The sequence below is a fragment of the Hippocampus comes genome, unplaced genomic scaffold (assembly GCF_001891065.2).
Source record: "Hippocampus comes isolate QL1 unplaced genomic scaffold, H_comes_QL1_v1.1 scaffold22, whole genome shotgun sequence".
Lineage (NCBI taxonomy): Eukaryota > Metazoa > Chordata > Actinopteri > Syngnathiformes > Syngnathidae > Hippocampus > Hippocampus comes.
Genome location: NW_017806175.1, coordinates 3,850,609 through 3,873,230, shown reverse-complemented (window position 1 = coordinate 3,873,230; position 22,622 = coordinate 3,850,609). Strand labels below are relative to the sequence as shown.

The window sequence follows — 22,622 nt, the reverse complement described above, 5'->3', positions numbered from 1 at the left end:
TGTCTTGAACCTAAATTATGTTGGGGATTTACCTGGGGAATAATAAACGCAAATTATTTCATTGTAAAATATTATTGTTAGCCATTTCATTTGTTTCCCACAAACAATGAGAAAAGTTGATTCTCTTCATATCTTAATTCTAGTTTTTTTTCTGTTATTTGCATTTCTGAACATTAATAAATAGTTTTCTTGGTGATTCATCATTCTTGACTCATTTCTGACTTGAAGTTGAAATCCTTTCTGGTCAAAAAAGTAAAATTCAAATTCAAACTCTGCATGCATTGAATCATTTAAAGACAATGGATGGTCCAATAAGTACACGTTTGTACACAAGGGCTTGGTTTCATTCTTGGTTTCTTTTTCATTTTGACTTACTTTTCTTCTTGGAGCGCCACCACCAGGAGGCAGAACGTATTGCCGGAATTTCATTTCAAACACCTCCTTATTGAAAAATCTGGATAAATATTTACGTGGATATGCACGCTGATGATTGTCCCGGCCCGGCCCCCTCTCACGGCGAGGCGCAAAGACGCAGAGGAGAGCAGCCGAGTGGAACGCCATTGAGCTGAATGAAAGTGAACTGGATTCACAGGAGTTGAACTGAGACTAACAGATAATGAATGCGAGGCGAGGCGAGGGGGAGAGCGGCCCATCTGCGCGTCTCGGGCCGGCGCGGCGGGACTCAAACGCGGGGTCAGCTCACAGAGAGAAGCGGCGCTCTCTCTCCCAGAGCCCACCAATCATCTTCCCACAAACACAACAGGCCCTTTGACTCGTTTGTTTGGACACACACATTCATGTCTAATTGTTGTTTTTCTTTTTCAGTCCGCCCCACAAGGCGCGCAGGCGGCACATATGGGGGACGGAAAACTGGGGCCGAAACCACACTAAACGATGCCGAGTTTTGTTTGCCTTTTTTTCCCATCGCATGAGAAGGAGCAGGCGCGGGCAGCGTCTTCCTCGCTCAGACAGACATCAGCGTAGCCATAATTATAACGGAAGTGCGGTGTCCCTTTCGGCATCAAATACAATCTTTGCAGCAAGTCACGCAGCACTTGAAGGCTTTTTTTTTTTTAAACTGCTTCATCTAATCAATTTAGTCATGATCATATTATATTCAATTAGGCGTTAAAAGAAAACAGTCACGATTACGCAATTCTAGTGCTAATGTACTTTTATTTTAATGACAGCAATTAGCAAGGAGACGTGTTGCTTGGAAATGCAACACGTGCTCAGGGTTTTTTTTTTTTAACTAAACAATTGCCTGGTTCGTTGACAAAATACAAAATCAGTAAAAGGTAGCAAATACAAAATTAAAACACTCACAAGGAGCATGAAGTAGACAAACACTGAACTAAATGTGACCAAAAAAAAAAAAAAAAAAAGCCAATTCGACAGAATGCCCCTGTTGATGTCACTCATTAGGCCCCGCCCCCCGCTAAGGGCACCTCAACAGAAGAATATACTTTTGGTTTAAATACACTGCATTGACCTGATCGATTTTGTACTTTTTTTGAGGCTGATGCTGATTCTGATAAAATTCCGAGAACCGATTAATCGGCAGATTGATTTAAAAAATATATATACAGGATAAAATTACTTTTTGGGTCCCTTAACGCTTTCAACAATAAAGAAAAGAATTAGAGGCAGAACATTTGACTGCTTTAAGGTCCTTTAGTGTTTGCTCTAACTTGAAAACAGAGAAAAAAAGGCAAAAATTGGCAGATTTGTACTTAATTTTTGGGGGGGTATGGGAACATAATTATTTTATGTTGCTATTCTTGCGGCTTTTAAAAGAGCTAACATCGGCATATTAATTTATTCCAAACTCAACACGCACATTACGCAAATCAATCTGAATCGTACCACTGAACAGCGTGCAATGATGCCATCATGGAACTGGGACCAATTAATGGTGTCAACTTGAATTCTCAGTTGGAGCCTGTCTATGACCAAAAAAAAAAAGGGGGGGGGGGGGGGCAGCTCTGACAGCTGACTTGGGAAAAAAAAAAAGCTGCAGATTCCTAAAATTGTATTTTTGCTTTTGTGAGTGTGCTGTGGATTTGGTAGGAATGCATTAAGGCACCCTAACGGTAAACGGTGGACTGTTAGCATTGCAGTGTAAACAACCGATAGACGTTTAACCATCCTTTAAACGTGTCTGCCTTCGAGGCAATTGTGACCTAATCGACATGCATCGAGTGCGACCGCTTTGCGCGTCGTGTGCACACATGTGGGGCGGCTCGGCTCGTCTTTTGAGACGCTTCCAACGGATTCCGCGCGGCGTGGACAATCGATACGCTGCCTGGGCCGATTGAATAAATGCATTATTCAATTATCGGGGATGAATCCTATGCGGCGCTGGGTAGATTAAGCCCGAATAGGACAGATTTTGCCGAGGTTAAAATATGAGGACACTTGAAGTGGTTGAGTCAGTTTGTAGCTTCGGTTCACCTCTTTGCTCTCCAGGATAGATCCTCCCCGCCTCCTCCTCCTCCTCCACCGCTTCTTCTTCTTCTTTTTGGGCCTTCGATCAAAGCTGGCCTTTCTGCCACGGCAACCCATCAGGGGAGCTCCTCACCCTCACCTACAACAACACCGCATGCTGGGAGTCACTCTCTGATGCGCACATGCGGGAACACACACACACACACACACACACACACACACACACACACACACACACACACACACACACACACACACACACACCCTGACTCAGTGACACTCGCTCCTCTCACACAATCAAAATCAAGCTACCGCACGCATTCACTCGCTAACACAAAAACAAGAGTATCACTCGCACACATTGAAATTCACCAAAGCTCTCTCACGCACACCCACGCAGATCTAGCTTCTCCCAAGGTGAACCGGTACTACGCGAGCTTCCTTCGGCACATGTAAAAAGGCTCGCGGCAAGCGAGGAGGACGGGGGAATGTTTTCCAGAGTACACAGCATGCCCGGGACTGAGCAAACACATGACGCTTTGGGAGCTGCATTTTCCACATGCGGACAGACACCAGAACAAACAAGCGCCACAGCTTGCATGCATATGCACGAGCGCTCGCTCGCACCTGTAAGCTTTTATCTGAAGGCCCGCTGCCTGAGCTACTTCCGCCTCTGTTGTTGACCTCAAACACTCCTCTCATTTGGCTTGCGTCGCCCCAATTAGAGACCCGAGAAACATTTGGGTCTGCCCTCCAGAGACAGCAGCCATTGAACATTTTACAAGCCCTGATGCGCTACTAATCATGGCGGCAAATGTTTGTTGACTGCTTTTCTTTGTCTCCTTCGGGTAGCCTTTCAAAAGTGCAGAGTTCTCCCTCAGAATTGGAAGTCTTCCTGTCGAAAAAAAAACATCTGGTGATGACTCAGGCCTGCAAATCAGAAACACATCACATGCGATTCATTATCCTGAGGTTGGCCTGTACCGGGCAAATTGGACTTTGTATATTTGAAGGCGGTCCCATACATATACATGGGACCCGGCCGGCCGTGATGACACATCGGGCCGATGAAAGTGTTTCCAGTGTTTGTGTCTCACTTCAAAGGGGCGGATGGGTACCTCCGCCGGCGTCGCGACACGGGAAGCGCTCTGGGCCAATCCACTCCAACCTCACCTGCAGCCCCAAAAGCCCCCGCTTACATTTGAACCCTGTACCCCCTTCTTTGAACAACGCTGGGGGTCAATTAACTCATCACTTGCCAATTAAGGCATTAAGTACATCACGGGGTGCTTTTTGTCACGACAAACACAAGTGCGAGCTGCAGCATGCAATAATTGCTTCATACATACAAGACTAACGATGAGGTGGAAAATAATGACATAATCGCTTCCTTTACTCACAGCCAAAGACTTGGAAGCTAGACTGGGGGAAGAGCTAGCCATTTGCAAGCGACAATGCAAAACAGGTAAGCAGACCTGCAGTGAGTTTTGTAGGATGCACAGATTAGCATTCACGTTGCATGTGCACACTAATTGACATGTATGAAATGGAGTTTATGAAGTGCTGCAGGTACGAGTGAAAATTATTTCATCATCTTTACGGGCACCAGAAGTCGGTCGCCTTGTTCAACCCAATGGTGACAAGGCGACCCCTTTTGTATGATGTGCGATTATGTGTTGACTGCTGATTGGTGGAATATAAATGAAATGGAAAAAGTAAAAAAATGAAACATTTCGTAGCATCCCGTGACTATTCATGGCATCGTAAAAAGTCGCTAAATAATTTTGTGAAGCGAGAAATGCAGCACAATATGTGTCATTGCACTCAGTACACGGACTCAAATGGACTCCCAAAAATCCTGTGCCTGTTTTTTTTTTTTTTTTGAGATCAGATTTTGCAAAGTTCAATTTTCCTTTCGTAAGTATGAGCGCGGTGCTTTAGCGTTTTCGCATGTGGGTCTAAAAAGTCAAACAAATCTCCACATGTGTTTTTCTAAGCGTGCATGTGCTCAAAGTCAAATCTATTTATCTTTCTGATCAGTTACTCTACACCCACCTGGCACGGCGTGCTGACCCCGAGATACAAACGATAGTTATTTCTTAATATTTATCCCGAGTTGAGTCGAGTCGCCCCTCGCGGCAGACACAACTACTTTTTAACACGCCTAAGCCCGATGTTGAAGAAAGAGTTCTCTCTGTAAGGGATTTTGTTTTTCCTGAGACGGACACCCTCCGCGGCTAACCTTAAGCCGCCACTGGTCAAAGTTGAAGGGGGACAAGAGAGTCACGGAGGTAGGAGCCATCCATACGACTGCATGAGCCACAAGTGGAGTTGCGACCCTGCAATCATGTACAGTAGCTTAGGTGTGAGGTCATTTCATTTTTAGATTGATGTGTAATTTCAAACTGCAGTGTGCAAGACCCTAAATGCTTTCCTTATGGCAATATCGTAAACCCACGCTATTCATGGGGATAAGGGACCGAGTCTTACCGCAAATAGTGATTTAAAAAAAAAAAAAAAGACGCCTCCCAAAATGTTTTATGCCTATGTTAATAGTTTAGACTCTAAATATACCACAAATTATAACACCAGAACAATTAAAAATCATTTTAAATTCATCTTATAACATTAACCTGAAAAGGAAAGAGCTGAGAGATGATTTGATTTTGATGTTTGTTAGCGGCAACTTTTTAATGGACACTCAACCACAGCAAAGAGGTCTTACAGCAGTCGTGATGCGTCACTTCAACATAGTTCCCATGATACCAATTACTATTTTCCTATTCGCCAGCATTTCGGCACCATCTTGGGGCATTTTAGAGCACTTCAGAAAGAACGCAAAAAAGAAAATCACTGCAAACTGGTCAAATTTGTGTACAGTATATCAAACCACGACTGGGCAGGGGTTCACTGGATTTCTGCAGCGAGTAGTGAAAAATCGTAAGTTATTGACACTCTTAGACTTCGACTATATATATACCGCAAACTATGATCACAAAACAGGACAACTAATTATCTATTCGGCAGGCTATTTGCATTTTTTAAAAAAAACCTATCCTCCATTATTCGCAGAAAAAAAAACTCATCTATTTGCTGTTTTGGGGCCCTTTCTGCAATTCCCCCACAACGCCACAAGATGGCCCCAAAGGCAAAACAATTAAAACCTATTTTTCACTTAATCTATTAATAGTGTGACTAGTTTTCCATTAGTCTGATAGAAAAGTATTACTATTTTCCTATTAGACACATCAGCCAATAGGGTCAAGAAAACAATCTGCTTGTGGGAATATGCGAGTAGCGTTTCAGCATATTGGCGAGGGAACACATTAGTTACTTTCCAACTACATTTTTCCTCTCTCGGGAAAGACGCTTTTGGACGCTTTCCTGAAGAGGACCGCCCCCTTCGCTTGTATGTTTACCCGGGCGGGACGCCGACTCCCTCCTTCGGCAGGTTCACGTAAAGTTCTGGGGTTTTAAATGGCCGCGTGACGGCGGGGCGGCAAGAGATCACATCATCGCGACATGGCAGAGCAGTTGGCTGGAAGAGCGAGGAGTGCGTTGGCAGCAGATAAAATGACTCAGACCGCGGTGACTAAGTGATGCAATCCTTGCCGAGTGAGTCGCTTTAAGCGTGACGATGTAATTCTCGCACCTTTGAGGCTCATAGCTGACCTGGCGATTACATGGAGAGGAAGTGGAAATGGATACAAATTGCTGTTGGACTTGGTTGTGCACACGCAACAACTTCCTCTCTTCTCCTGCAAAGACTTTTTTTGAGGAGTGTGTGGGGATAGGGTGAAATAATTACAGTGTGATTCATGGTGATTAGCATCAATCCATCCTCGCATTTTCGACAGCGCTTGGCCTTATTTGGGACGCAGGTGAGCTGGAGCCGATCACGGCTGAATTTGGGGCAGGCCAGCATTTTTATGGCACCCATCCATGTTTTTGCATTCAAACCTAGAAACGATGTGGACTGTTCTTAAGGGTATTGAGGTCATTGTTTTGGGCAATTCAGCAGTCAGAAGACTTGGATCGATTCGTGGAGCTCAGAGTTCAAAGCAAAACACGGTGCGTCAGCATTTAGCGGTGATGCTGCCCGCAAATAGAACGAGCTGCCAACACAACTCAAGTTAACGCAAAGTGTGAAAGCTTCAGTAATCCAGGTCAAAAAAAAATTGTGCTTTTTCCTCAAGTATATTTTTCGACGGGGAGGCGTGGATGAATGAAATTACTGTAATTACTAAACGATCCCTGTCGATGGTGGGATTGCTTATTTTGGGGGATTTGAAATCAGCACCGCTTTTGAGTAGATGATAAAGATGAGGTGGTGTAGCTCAGCTTGCCAGGTCAATTATGAGGTAGAGAAACGCCGACGCGGAAGGCGACAAGTTTAGAAAACTCACACAAACAAGAGCGTGTATTTGTATGGTATAGAAAGGAGTACTTGTCGTGGTAATTAGTGGGGACTTGTGTCAGGAGAAAAGATCATGTAGAGTAGTGGTTCTTAACCTGGGTTCGATCGAACCCTAGGGGTTCGGCGAATCGGTCTCTGTCATGGAGGTTAAGACACACCCGAATCAAGATGTCAATTAGTTATAACACGCCCAATTGGTGCGGGAAATTTAGTTCACTCAGTAGTCACCGTGTGACTCATGATAGTACGTCATACAATTTTAAAAACGTATATTTCTGCCATGTAATTTTATTTACTTTTTTACTCTTTTTAATACATGTTTTTAATGTCTTGAATTGTGTAAAAAAAATCATTTTTATTTTTCACGAATGAAAGTTTCGGTGAACGTGCATATGAACTGGTTGGGTTCGGTACCTTTAACAAGGTTAAGAACCACTGATGTAGAGTATGGAGTGGAAGAGGCTCGCCATGTAAAAATGGTTGTTAAAGGGCCGAACTCCGCGTTAAAAACTGAACGGATCAATGGCAACTTTTTATCATGCGAGTCTGAGTCTTCACTTTTATAGAGTTGAAAGGACAAATCAAAACGTTAACATTTGCATGGTCCTCTCCCCATCACTCTCATGGTTTTTCTTCTTTTCACTTGTTTTTAAAACATCATCAAGGATCGAGCTTATCGTCTTGGCTTCAGTAAACTGCGTCCGACAACCTTTGATACTGATGAAAATGTTCTGAGGTTTCTCTTCAGTATCATCGTGATATGATCGTTACGATTCAATTCCCATCGTAATGGAACGGTTTTAAGCTCCGCTGCTTCCGGGGAAGTGAAAACCGTTGTGTCATGCCCCTTAACATTAAAAAAAAAAAAAAAAAAAAGGAACACGACGAGGCGTGTAACGCGAGACAACATCTGTGGCGTGCCATCGTCATTTTCTCACAATGTATACAAGCATACACTGACACACGCAAATGCGCAATCCAAGGAATGCTGCCAACTGCCGCTCGCATGGCTTCAGCGGCGAGCCGAGGGAAGGCGCTACCACCAGGAATTCCACATATCCCGAGCAATCGCTCACTTTCCTCCAGGCGCAGGAATTCAAGCCCTTACCGAAACATCTGAGACTCATTCGTCAAACAACACCGCTTTGCGCTCGCCGCACTCGAATAAAAAGGCGCCAGCTAAAACAAATGCTTCGCCTCTATGGGCAGGTCGCAGGTTAACACTTAAACCAGCAGCCGGGGTATAAAATATTAGCCTCCGTGCTCCTGTTCCACTCTCTCTGCGTCTCTTTATCTCCGGCCTCTCCTCGGACGTATGTTTCTTCTGGCACCGAGCGTCCCTGTCTGAATGCATCAACAAACACAAGAGGAGGAACCGGCAACTGTATTAACAGATGGCCAGAGTCAATAAAACACACACAAATCATGCGTTGGACACATCTGTCGTACGCGGAGTCTTGGGCTAATCTTTCTGTGTGGCTTCGCCGCGGTGATGGAATCGCAGCAGGATGGAGAGATTAAGGGGACGGGGCACATCGCCCGGGGGACACGGAGCAGCTTTGTGATGGATCGTAGCGTGGGGAGAGAGGCCAGAAGGGATGTGTTTTGGTCACGTTGAGTTGGTAGCTTGGATACAAGAGGTCACCCCGACCCCACTCCCAAATAAAAGCCGTACAAAAGTGTCCACTCCATTAAAGTGGAAGTCATGTCAATTCATTTTGCAAATGTCACATGATCAAACTCAGAAAAGAATTGAGACTTTGATAAGTCATTACCTGAGCGGCTGTGATGGCATTTTCAGTGGACAGCAAGTGACAAAATGGCCGCCCCAAGATGAATTTTTTTTTTTTTTTTTTTAATGGGTGGATTTTGCTGCTGAATTCATATTCCACAAACGCAATATTAATTAGAATGCGGCGTTTCAACTCATGGGCTCCATAGAACATATTATCGGAAAGAGAATGTTTTGATTTGACTTGAACAATCGGTTACATTCATATTTTTCTCAAGTGAGAACTGCTAACAAAAATAAATCAATCAGCTCTTTACTTTATTTTTTTTTTCATTAAAACACAAATTAAGACACAGATAATGACATTTAAACATGTTCACAACCCAAGCCACCGAGTCCAAAAAAAGAAAAAAAAAAAACCTGCCGTTGTTTTTGCCAATGTTAAGCAAATACTAAAGGACAAAGTCTTGGAAAAAAAAATCAAATGCGCTGCGTGTAATACATATCTTTCTTATTGTAAGCATTAAGGGACTATAAAGGAAGTATTTTTTTTTTAATTAATCAGCCGATTAATCAGCTATCCAAATTTAATTCTAGCAAATTTAATAGGCCTAAATAAATAAGTAAATATATCAAATAAAATACAAATCAGTGGGGCCCTCATCAGAAATGATTCACAGTGAATTGAGTGCTGATTAATCGTGTTTTGAAGCAAGTGAGGAAAAATGCAGTGCACTACTTTTTTTCTCTCCATTTTCTCAACCAGTCTGTAGTGTAAAGCAACTTTGTTTGCACCACAGACACATGTTAATTTTCCCCCAACAGCCGGTGTGGGAATGTCCGGGCCAGACCTGAGCATCACGGGTGCCTGGTTCACAAAGATTTTCTTGGAAGTCGTAGGCAATACTTTTGTTGAATAATTTGCCCTTTTCCCTTTTCTGAAGAGGCGCTACAAATTTTTGCTCAATGGTAGGCTGACTTCCTTGTAATTGTATCACTGGCCCATGGATAGGTGGATCACGGCTGGTGACCTCAGCAATGGGCTTTTCCAATCCTATTCCAAATAGCATTTCAATTGGTTTGTTTTGCCCATTGTCAGATGAAGGAAATATAATCATATGTCCATCCCAAAGGACAACCAACCAATAGTATCGTTGGGAACCTTTACAAGGGTGTCAATTGAACTCTTCATTGAGTCCAAACTGAATGTGACAGCACAAACAGAAGCATTTAGTCGTCACAGTGGGCCTAAATATTTCGGGAAACTAACTCAGTGTGTGTGCATAACGGTCAGAGAGATAAAAATTGTGAGGCATTAGTAAAATGCTGAGCTGGAGTAATACGCCGATTCCATGAAGTATAGGTAAATATTTGAATAACCCGGGAGAGCTACGGAGCCGTGTGATTCACTTGAAAGCCGCAGTGACTAAATCATTTTAGGAAACCACACGTGCAGCAACAGGAGAATGGCGGTGAGTTGGCTGGAGAAGAAATGAATGTTGGGAAAAAAAAAAGAGCGGTAAAGTTCAAACAGATGTAATCAGATGAGCTGGATAAGCATTTGGGGCTCAGTTAATTCCCAACAAATTATCTAATCCAGATGTTGCACTCTCAGTGTAAACATGGTGTCCTGCAGAATCATAAAACAAATAAGCATGAAAAAGGTTTAAAGTTTCAAACGGGGTCTAACCTCGGACAGAGACCTTCCCACTTGAAGAAAAAAAAAAAAGTTAGAGAGAAGGGTGGGCGGTTAAGAAAAATGGACTGCACACTCCCCCTGTGCTGCCTTTTTGAAACAAGAAAATGTAAATATGGTAATATTTAGCACGTGTTTTAAAACAGATCATTTTTCTCCAGCGGGGAGAATGAGAGCGAGAGAGAGAGAAAAAAAAAAGTGGGCCACACGCGAGAAAGGCCTCCCCAGATTATGTTGTGTGCGTTGCAAATCGGTGTGACCCGGACAGGTTTCGGCTTCCTCTGTTTGTTCGCCCGGCGAGTGGAACGGGACGAACGAAGAACACCGCGCCGCGAAGGCCCACATTGTTCTGCAAACATTTGTCACGGACCGAAACTAGGAGGAAGTTCGACAGCAGAGAGACGGGGAGTGAGAGAGAGAGAGAGAGAGAGAGAGAGAGAGAGAGAGAGAGAGAGAGAGAGAGAGAGAGAGAGAGAGAGAGAGCAGAAATGGAAACAAGCGGGACATATGGATGTGTTTAAGGACCACCGGCGTCGGGAAACTTGCGCATTTTCGTATAAACCCCGATAAACTCCAAATATGTAATTACACGGGGGTTTAAGGCTTGCCTGTTGCCGATTCATTCAAGAATTCCTGCTTACGTCTGGGACCGAGTGCTGGGCTGCGAGCGGGGCGCTTTATCGTTCTCAAGTGGCGGCTCGGCACTTCAGCCCCACCCGAACCCCGTTCAGTGCGAAAAGTGCCATTGTACCCCCGCCTGGCCGGCCCGCCTTTTTAACAAGGCGCTGTGTGAAAGAAGAAAGCGCTTCAAAGAAATGCCCACATTAAAAAAAAAAAGAGAGAGAGAGAAAGGGAAAGGAGTGGAAGCCTTGTAAAATACCTGTAGCACATGTCAACACTTCAACACCACTGCCGTCGTCGAATTTATAGCTCTTCGATTCCTTGTCACCGTGTTTGTAGCCAATTTGTTGCGCTCCAATAAATAGACTGCACTATTTATCAGCGCAGCACATGGCAGCCATTTATGGCACCTAACAAGAGGCAGATGTGCTTTTGTGTATTTTTTCGCATGCAGGTTTGACGCGCCGACAGGCCGAGACAGGCAACGGCCATGTTTGAGCACGGTGCCGACTTCAAGTACAGCCTGGAAACAACGGCTGTCATTTGACCAATGGTGTCCAAATGATGGCTCGGGGCCATTTACGGGCCCGGTATCTGTTTTTTCATGGAAAAAATTTACAATCTACAATTAGTACTGTTACAACAGGGGTGAGTTGGAAATGCTATGAATCCATCTCAGTTTGCCCACAAAAAACAGAAATATATTCATCATATATTTAATGATTAGAAATGACACTAATTGTACTTCAGAAAACATAAAGCAACAATAAAGTCATCATTGACTGGTGTGTGCGCCTTGGCCACCTGCGGACACCAATAAACAAGAATATAGAAGGGGCAGCTCAGGTCCTCAGTAAGTCGCAGTAGTAGTAGTTCTCAGAGGATAAAGAATATATGCTTGCATGGTTATATTTTATATGTTTTGACCAATGGTATAAAGTGGCCCTTGCATTTTTTTTTCATTTCTCAGCACGCGGGCCTCGAAGGAAAACGTTTGGAGATGCAAAACGCCCCTCCGTAATTCTTTGTCTTCCCATCCCAATACTTTTTTTTCTGATTCACACGCATCCCGCCTTGCTCATGCACCTTTTCCCACTTCCTGTGAGGCCTGTCTACGTGACGTCTAAACACAAACTGGGCCTCCAGTGTGTTCTTTGGAGTGTCTATTTATTGTGAGTGTGTATTATGTGTGTCTGAGTGTTGCCAATTACCCCAGCTATAAATACAAGATCCCCATCCGTCACTGAGTTTCTGGGTGGCTGCAGCGCCGCCATAATTGGTTGCAGATGGTCACCCAGATCTTTCCCCTGCATGCCTTGCTGGCTCTGTGCTGCAGCGCCATCGCAGCGCCCGTGCGAGAGGAAGAAGCTGCTGGGCAGAGCACGAGGTGGAAGGAGAGAAGAGGGGGTGTAAAAAAAAAAGAAAAAAAAAGAAGAGTGACAGGAGGAATAAATAAGCGGACACCAAACGTTGCTTTTGTCCCCAAATTCTTCCTGGGTCTGCGAGGAGAGCAGAAAGGTTGAATTTATTTTCTGAACTTGATACGTGCTCTCGGTTTTGCCAACCACAGTTTCCTATTGGATGTAATTGATCACAATCAGATGAGGTTCCCGGATATGTTAGACAGCTGGGTTATAAATGGGGGGGGTTGTTATTCGCCGGGAAGCTATTAACAATTTATCTAATTGGGGAATAGGTGTTGAGAAGTGCAGTTGTGGATTTTTTTGATGAAATAATCATTAATAGCAGAAGGAATGTGTATATTTAAAACCTGAATGAACAGCTAGTGCGTGTTTTTAAATGAATCGCTAATAAAGGATTGAGATAGTGCCTGACGCTAAAAAAATAATCTTCAACTTCTTTTATGATACTGGCCTTGGATGATGCGTGCACGTGCATGCGCAATGAAGACTCCCTGTCACTTCCACTAACAACCCAGGCTAAACTGAGCTCCCCGATTCAACATAAAAAGCCCGTCTCGCTTCCTTGACCTGAGTTCCTGGACTACTTTACTATTTAGGTCGAGCTTTGGCACCATCTTATTTCAGAACAAGCACAAAACTACACTTTACACTTTACTTTATAAATGGAAATGGCCATAGTTCTTATATCCAACCACCATGGCTGAACTAAATCAGTTTTTAATGAAGCTTTAATATATTCCCTCAGTTATTGACGTCTTAAAGCAATGGTCATTTGACTTTATGATGTGACGTTGCACGGGGATTTAAATTGGATGAGCGCCCGTTTGCCGCTGCGCTCCCAGAGGACACTTGATCAATAGACAGATTAACAACAAATTAGCAGACTGGGCCTATTGATCGGCACAGCGGAGCTAACGCGTGACTCAGGGGCAGCTGCTAAGTAGCCTGGCCTGAGAAGGTTGGCTCAAAAGAGGAATACCAGAAAGTCTTTTTTTATATATTAGTGTGTGTATATGTGTGTGTGTGTGTGTGTGTGTGTGTGTGCGTGTGTGTATACACATATTTTCGGTTTGTTTGCATTCACAGTTAAAAAATGTACACCAATTCCACTGAAACAATGAAACGCATGAACAAAGCAGCCCGATCCCACAATGGTTGCAAAATTGTTGGCAAATACAAAAAAAACTGAAGATCTGCAAATGAATAAAACAAATGAATCAAAAGTGATGACGCCCATTTTAAATGTCGCTTTTTGTTAGCTGCACAGTGTCAATTTTGCGAGCGGTTCTCATGACGCGGACCTTTTCTCCTTAACATGGAGGCAGCCCAGCAGCTATTACAGATGTTCCTCCCGTGCCAGGAGCCTGCGGGTGCACAGGACTCCACCGCTGCTGTAAATCTATTAAATCCCTCTCATTAGAGCACGAGCCTCGTTGCTGCGAGGCGGGACCGCCGAGCTGCGGCACGTGCTGCTGCCGCTGGCTGTCAGCGGGGGCCTTTGCGCGCCTATTATGCGTCGCGCTCATCACTGCAGTTCGCCGCATGGCTAATTGCCTCCGTTTTTTTATTTTTTTTTTTTTTGCGCCGCTAATTGTACAATTGCAGGATCCGTTCCGACTGATATGTAACAATATGTCATGGGATCCTCATTCCAATCCATCCATGTCCTATAATGCTTATGCTCATTTGGGTTGCGGTTAGGATGGCGCCAATCCCAGCTGAACTTTTGAACGAGAGCCACGGTACGACATGGATTGCTAGCTGGAGCCAACCAATCACGCTCATGATTAGCGTTCTCTTATTCTGCATGCAATAGTCTGGGGGAATTTGAAGCTCTTCTCATTTCAAAACGACTATTCCTATTTGTTGCCATCATAAAACCTTTCATGAAATCGACATGCAATGTTTTGGGTAAAATTCGTAACGGTCACAGAAGCAGATGGTGAAGTTAATTTAAGTACGGATGAGATATGAACATTTCTTTTTGAGAGCCAATTCCCAGTCGATCCATTTGTTGGAATCATTTGTTTGCTTGCCTGATGATTCTGTTCATTATTATTTAAAAAAAAAAAAAAAACAGTTTGGCCGCTGGTGAGGCAGCTTCAAGCAGCTCGTTCTCGGCTGGGATTGTTTTCGCATCATGGCGAGAATAACGGAAAACTCCCGACTCTCTCTGGAGGTGTCGCTTTCTAAAATGTGTCTTTTTATCATCATTCGGAAGGTATTTAGGAAAAATCAGGTCAAATATGTTCTTTCAATATTATGTTTTCTGTCTGAATTAGTTTTGGACCAAGTTCAATGCGAAAGGAGCACTATTACCAAACGTTAGCAGTCCAACTGTTGTATATTGAGAAACTTATCCGATGGAGAAAAAAATATATATTTGGCGGATTAAAAGAAAGTTGATATCCAGGCAGGAATGATGAAAGAAGTTTGCTTTTAACTGCTCTCAGACTCAATGTTTCAAGTTCCTCCACCTGGTGGGCTTAAAACACAGGTGTCAAACTCAAGGCCCGGGGGCCAGATCCGGCCCGCCGTATCATTTTAAGTGGTCCCATTAAAGAAAATCATGTGTGTCAACTTGCATGATCCTTCCTTAAAAAAAATGTAACGAAAATGTCAAATAGTCATGTGTAATAAATGACGTTGAAATTTGGCAATAATTTTGTTCCCCTTACAAGTAATGATGGGATAATGCGATGAAACATTTTTGTGGTTTCACCATCATAACGGCCGTCCGAGGCAAGACGTAACTCATAAGTGGCCCGCGACAAAAATGTGTTTTGACACCCCTGGCTTAAAAACAAAGTCCTGCAACACTTGTGCAACATTTTAGTCAAACTCCAAATTTGTACGAGCGGGGAGGCTTTACAATATTGCGGATTCCACTATGACCCAATGCATGAAAGGACTACAAAAAAAAAACCCAAACAAAACAAAACAAAAAAAAAAAAACAATGTTAGTTCAGTCGGAATATAAGACCGTGTTGAATAGAAGCCACTCTGTTGAAACTTTCCCCTCTTGCGCAAACACTGTCAGTCTATACCTGCGGATGCATGAGGTGAGAGGCACATGTGTCCGTCAAGCGGGTCACACTGACACACACACACACACACACACACACACACACACACACACACACACACACACACACACACACACACACACACACACAGATAGATGAAATTTAAAATAAACACCGCATTGCTCAGGTGAATATTGCGGTGGGCCACACAGGGCGTGTCCAGGGGATTTTTTTTTTTCCTAACAATATGATTCTATTTCCTTTTTCTATAGTATCACACAGGCTTGTTTTTACGGTCGAGCTGGGGAGCAAGTGAAAGAGGAAGCTAAAATAACAAAGCCCCTATTTTCTCCCCAGCTAATTTATTGCGATTCAAAATATCCAATCGGATCTTTACTACGGAGAAGAAAACCAAGTCAGTTGGGTGCACGGTGCGGCCCCCCTGACCCCCCCCCCCCCCGGCCAAAACTTGATTTACACATCAGTCCATTAATCAGCGTGACATTTTCAGCTGAAACTTGTTTTTCACGGTGTGCTCCACACTGTCTCTCAACAAGTGATACGTCTGCGTCAGGGTGGATTAAGACGCCGATGAACGATTTCATTTTATTTTTCTTCCCCCAGTGGAGGTCACAACTGAATGAGTCGCTTGAAGAGTACAGACGGGAGACAGTGGGAGTTCACGTGGAGGAGAGATCCACGGTGAGGGGAAAGTGCGAGGAGGAAGACGGCGAGGTGAAGGAGAGGACACTCATCAGGAGGACGGCCGAGAGGGGAGCGGAGGCCACGGGGTGGAGAGCGGGCCCTTGTGTAAATGGAGATGTACTAAACCTCTGCTAACCTGGATCACCCGTGATCAAATATTTATATATGCTATTGTGTGACGGCGCGCGCTGCCGAAGTGGGAGCTGTAATTTGTTCCCCCCGCGCGCTAAATTAATTCCCTCCCCGTCATCAGCGAGGTGAACCTGCGGTGATTACTGTGCCCCTTCTCGTGCTGGCCCCTGCCGCAACAAACACTTGAAAGATTTTTTTCTAATGGTGCAAGTCCCCTTTACAATTGCACTTCATCTGTGCCATACATTTCCATAGATTTGGAAAAATAAATAACGGCTGCGACACGGCAGAGGAACTAAATGCTGATGCCTCCCTCGCTCGCTGGCTCCTGCAATCCTCTCGTCCAGGGATGGGCGATTTCAGTGATGGGGGAGGGAGGCGCAATTTTTCATGCAAATCCTAACCATATCTATGACAAAACATGTCAATTTAAATATGAACAAAATACCTGCCGGCCCCTGAATAGCTAAAATTGAAGCCCACTGAAATGGATTGGAAAAATTGGGGGGGTTAAAAAAAAAAAAAAAAAACACCGGATAAACCTCTACTATGCATTTCCCATGAAAAAGGGTACCTAGCAACATTTCAAGAATGGAATAAAACAAACAGGTATATTTTTAGTTATCTGTCTGGCTAGGGGCGGCACAATATTAGCTGGAGGCGACCGCCACGTAATTTTGAACGCAGGAAAAACCCTTCCGATGGAAAACAAGACGGGCTGGCCCATTGAACAGAAAACATGCGCAAGGCTCCAACTTATTACAACAACCACATTTAGCATAACGGTGAGCTTTAATTTAATTTTTAAAAAATTGGACTGTTCTATGCCGGAAGGTTTGGCGACCGCTGTACTGTGCTGAAAAATGATCAGTCATCGATTAATCGATTTCGACATACATCACATGAGTAGACTACTAGAAAATCTTTCAACCCCAAGTCCTGAGTGATTTAGGCTAACTAGCTACACTGTTAGAGTAAAAAGTAAAAAGATTAGCACATCCGCCTCATATTTCTGAAGCATCATGTACTTCTAGTGCTTGCATGCGCTTTGTGTTGTCTTGCTACTCCAGCTTCCTTCCTATGGTGCTGTGACCCTACTAAGGACGAGCGCGACGGATAATGGATGGATCGTGTTTGACTTGCGAGGTTCTATTATATTCAATTTTATTACTCAAATGATTTCGGCAAACGCTCACCAGTCAAACTAACGCGGCAAGTGCTATCCGATCAACTGTTTATTCTCAGGAGAGATGTACAATATAGCATCAAGAGGAAGTTTACGTGGCGTGTATGTATACGCATGCCGCCAATCCTCTCGTACTTTGAATCAATGTATAAACAAGATCAGCAGAGAGAAGGCGGCGGCAACATATGAATCATATCGTATGATAAGCAGATGTAAAACACAGTCAAAGGGGCACATGCTGCGAACAATATTTGGATCACGGCGCAGATTGAAACTGATTGCCGTGCTATTACATGAAAATAGCATCACTTGGTTGCCAGTCGGCAGGGCATAATCATTGGTGACAAACGGCGACGGCGAGGGCGCCGCAAAGGGAAGGCAAGGCGGCGGAGGTGCAGGCTCTTTGTCTCCGCCGCCTGCCATCTTCCTCATCTCTGAGTAGCGTGGAGGGGCCAACGGAACATGATAAAAAGATGGGAGCCACTCAAAGTTCAGGGCAAAGATGCCCCTTTCATCTATCCGGAGACAATCACGTTGGGTTCTACATGTGACATGATTACAAAGTACCTACCTTGGCTTACCAAAGAATTGAGGAAAAGCTGGGTCGACTTCAGGAGCTGGTAGCTTAAGCAACACCCACATAATGACTTTTCTGTTTTCTCAGTTTTACGTTGTCTTGCCGCAGCGCCAAGAATAAAAGTACTGTAGATGAATCATAAAACTATTCGACCTACGCTATGTCACCACCAGGAACTTCATTAATGCTTACGACTCAACTTACAGGTCAAGTAAATCTGACCAATTAAATATGACAATCTAATTCACTCCTGCTTTTTCTTTCTTTTTTTTTTTTTTTTAAACTTTGTGACTTATGCGGTAACGTCCTCATTAACTTCTGAGCGGTCATGCGTGCTTACTGTATAGCCGTTGTATTAATTTAGCTCTTGACACTTAGCTTAGCAGTTAGCATGACTTCTCAGTCTTCTCCTGTCTTGCCTTCTTGCTCGGTGCGTCGCACGCTTAGCTTGTCATCAGTAGCTTATTCGCAGCCACCCAGGTGAGGGAAAGTGACTTAAATGAGCGGCTCTGCACAGCGAAAGGACAGTGTTGCGCTAAGCTAGCTAGTCGGCTGCAGCTCTTAGCTGGTGCACGGCAGGGATAGTGTGCCATTGAGCATTCCCACTGAAAGCAGAGTTTGAGTTGTGGACGCTTTGTGGTCGGATGTGCCTGAAGACATTTTCGACATTTTCACAGTGCGGCAGATGCGCCACTGTCATCAAGCGTTTTTGTGATTTGTCAGTATAGTCCATCCATCCATCCATCCATCCATTGTCTACCACTTATCCGGGGTCGGGTCGCGGGGGCAGCAGCTTTAGCAAGGGAAGCCCAGACTTCCCTCTCCCGAGCCACTTCTTCCAGTTCTGCCCGGGGAATCCCGAGGCGTTCCCATGCCAGGTGAGAGACATAGTCCCTCCAGCGTGCCCTGGGTCGTCCCTAGGGCTTCCTGCCGGTGGGACATGCCCGGAACAACTCACCAGGGAGGCCTCCAGGAGACATCCTAATCAGATGCCCAAGCCACCTCATCTGGCTCCTCAGTCAGTATAGTCCACACCTATATTGAAGGCCAAATTTATACCACATAGAAACCCCTACTCTGAACTTCAGAACTGAGACGCAGACATCCTAACCAGTATGCTGCCGTGTTGCCCGAGTCAGATACAAATAAATATGATGATGCAATTTTCTCCAAGCAGACCTATTTTCTTCTTTTTTTTTTTCTTCAAACCTTCAATAAATCAGTTGTGGAACTTCAGAAAAAACTAACCAGTTTTCACAATAAAGTACAGGCTGAAATGTCTGTCTGCTTCAGGAAAGGTAATAATGTGTAACTACACGGAAAGTGTTTATAGGCTCCCCTGATTGGAGAAGAAGCCCACAACGTGGTGTAGTCAGAATGCCTGCAGGCAAGCCATCATTCAGAGCATGTGTGCAGGCGCGCACGCGCACATACGCAATATAGTCACTGTCCTTTAACATTTCCAGTGTATTTCCTCAGCGGCAGCGGGCCAACACAGCCGGAAATTTGCCAGCGCTAAGCCCAATTTCCTCTCATAACGCAAGTAAGTGGAGGGCCAAAGTCATGAGCTGTTTTGATGGTGCTACATGTGCCAGAACGAAAATTGGAACTGAGGGACATTTAGGCTTAACTGTAATTAGCCCCAGCCGGCGCTGCTGTTCCTGACGGATTGTCAATGAAATAGTACCGTTGTTCCGAGTAACTGTTTCATTTGGTCTACCGTTAAGACTATTTCAGTTTAAAAAAGGTCTTCAAATTGAATGCTCTTATAAAATTTAAAACTTCATTATTACATGATCAAGTTTGCTACAAGGTAATTTTCAATTTTTTTGGGGGGGGAGAATACAGGGAGGTTATAATTTTAGGGGAAAGTTCAACTGAAAGACAAAATGCTCCAAAACGACGATGAAGCGTTTTGATGTGACCATTCTCTTTGGTGAGCAGATGGAACGTAATCCGTTCCAAGAGAAAATATTTCTTAAATATTTTGGAGAGGTAAGGAGAAAAAGAGGGGCTAAACACAGTTTGGAATCATCTGTAGCATGACTGTACACGTTACTCTCATTTTGATGTTATAGCTAGGATATGGTTATACAATATTGCCAATTACAAATACTGTATAAATAATACGACAATAAAAATATTATGATAACTACATATTGACAGTTAAATAGCGTATTGTAAATCAAGGTGTTTCGTAAATTGGAATGTTGGGTAGAGTCATTTATTTTATGTAAATGTTGGTTAACTAAAAATGAAATTAATATCCTATTCTCCCCCCCCCCCCCGCCCTAAAAAAAGAAAACCAAAATCAGTCGGCGATGAACTTGGTGTCCAAGTCCAAAAGGCTTCCCGCCAATTATTTCAATACAATTAATGCACTTTATTTAAAAAGTTGGGTGGAACAGAAGCTCAAGGTTTAATGAACACATTCAGGACTGCCTTTTGAAAAAAGAAAAAGAAAAAAAAAAAGAAAAATCTCCAGCCAAAACTGTAAGGAAGGAAAAAAGGCTCGACGTCACCCTCTTTTCATGTCTGATTAAAATCATTTGGATCTGCAGTCCAAGCCAGACCCAATGGCCGCTTTCCATCCCTTTAATCTTTCAATTATAGTTATTCTGTGTATGTTCATAAGGAAACACTAGAAGTTGCTGTTGATGGGCTTTGGATATTGTGAGAGTGCGGATGAAAGCCCTAATAGATTCATCATGACGCTGAAACGGAAGCAGGCCCTCTGACATGAGATAACCGATAAACGATAGGCACGACTGTATTTTTATGCCTGCCTGCTTGACTTCACGTTCCCACCGAGCAGTTTAGATTCAGCTCTGCGGGATGAATTTACCGGATGAATCCCGGTCTGGCTTATATTTCCCTTCTCGGAATGTGTAGGGTGGATGGCGATAACTGAAATAGCATCACATCATGCCAATGCAACAAAGGGGAGGAAGCACTGCAGTAAACGGAAGACCTCAATGGAGGGCATTAAATATGTGCGTGATAAAAAAAAAAAAATGGATGGATCGGTTATTTTCTGACCCGAGCAACCTTCGCTTTCAGACAGAGACTTCATGGACGGGATGGAACTAAATGTTTCACCATGTTTGGAGTCGTTCAGTAACAGAGAAAATCGAAATGCCATTTCTTTTGTTCCGCCCTTCTTCCCAAAACTCTAAAAGCTTACAGTAGTAATGAAAAAAAAAATGTCAATAGAAGTAAACAGTTTTTGTCATACTGCGTTATTTGATTGACTGGTGTGCCCGCCTTGGGTAATATAAGACAGACAGGTGGAGATAGTTTTCATGACGTCATTCTTTCCAGACGATAAGGAATAGATGACTAACTACCATTATGGTCTGTCGACATGTATTGCACCACCGTTTTTGTCCAATCCTTCTCTTCGAGGGTTACAGTGCCGATGCTACAGTATACTGTACGGCGTTAGCATTAAGCTAGCAGAATGAAAGGTACAATATTCACTGTTTGGTTTGAGATTAAACTTCATCAGGGAGTGGCAACAAGCAGTGTATCTTAAGACTGCAAGGCAATACACCAAAAAAGAAAAAAATAATCATGCCAACAAAAGTTAATTGGTCCAAAAACGTGTATCATGTGTCATTCATATCTCAGGGTCCTACTGTACGTAATTGCGATACATCTATCTAAAACCCCTGAATTGCTTCACCTGCTTTCAAACCAAGATGTTCTCCTGAAGCCTCACCAGAACCCGTTGAACAGATGAGTGGGATTCCGCGGACCTTGCCCTCCCCCGCCTGCCCCTCACTCAATCACTGCACCGCAGCTGCCCATCAAAAACTAATATCCTCAAATCTGACGCTGGTGTTGTCCTTTGAAATGAGAAAGAATCTGTGTCTAATGCAGTAAGCCAAACGTGGCTGCCGTGAGCTCAAACCTCTTTTCCCCGATCACCATCTCCGCCGCCTACCCAGGAATTCTCCGAGACCAAGAGGGACACCCTGGTTTAAGGCTCCACAACCCCCCCCCCCACTCCATCTTCCCTCTTCTCCCATTGCACCCCACCTACCCCCTTCTCCCTTCCCAAACTCCAGTCATTTTTAAATACAGTAACACAATCTCGAGGAAAGCTGATATAATCTTTTCCAAACGATAAAAGTCAGTCACCCACAGAAACATCTGCATCGTCAAATTTAAAACAAACTGTCGAGGAGTCTGGTGTCGACATAAAGGACAGGGGTGAGCGGGGGTGCAGTGGAAGGAGTGAGAGATGCATTTTTCGGCAGGAATTTTTAGTGCTTTCTACTTGGCCCGAACTTAAACCTCCACAGCCCTCGGCGCATGTGCAGCTTTCGATAACACACCAACAACGGTGTCAGTCCTCATTTGTGGCCATCGGCTTTTTAACGGCGCGTTGTCAGCTGAGGCGGCCGCAAACGTGGAAGCTTTAATGACTGACATTTTCGCGGGCAGATTAGTCAGTCTGTCCAACGGGTGGATGCGGTTGACTGTATATTTAGAAATGGCTTTTCGAACGAAACCAAATGCAGATATGGTTAAGACTGCCCTGACAGGTGTCGAGGCAGACTGTCCCTAATGAAATGGCCATCGAAATAAGTATGCAGTGCTGTAAAATCCTGTGACTAACACTTATTAAAAAAATATATATATATATAATATTA

The 22,622-nt window shown here is 44.0% G+C and overlaps 1 long non-coding RNA gene across 2 annotated transcripts in view; it reads right to left on the bottom strand.

The window, feature by feature from the left end:
• Window positions 1-1,211: 1,211 nt before the first annotated feature.
• The window catches only part of LOC109531901 (uncharacterized), a 32,393-nt gene continuing 10,982 nt past the window's right edge, over window positions 1,212-22,622 (bottom strand). The window contains exons 2-3 of one of the 2 annotated variants that reach the window (XR_002171275.1): window positions 12,126-12,282; window positions 1,212-2,587 (exon numbers count right to left, since the gene is read on the bottom strand). This is a non-coding gene — a long non-coding RNA (uncharacterized LOC109531901). The remainder of the gene's footprint in view (window positions 2,588-12,125; window positions 12,283-22,622) is intronic. The other variant, XR_002171276.1, reaches the window with a different exon arrangement.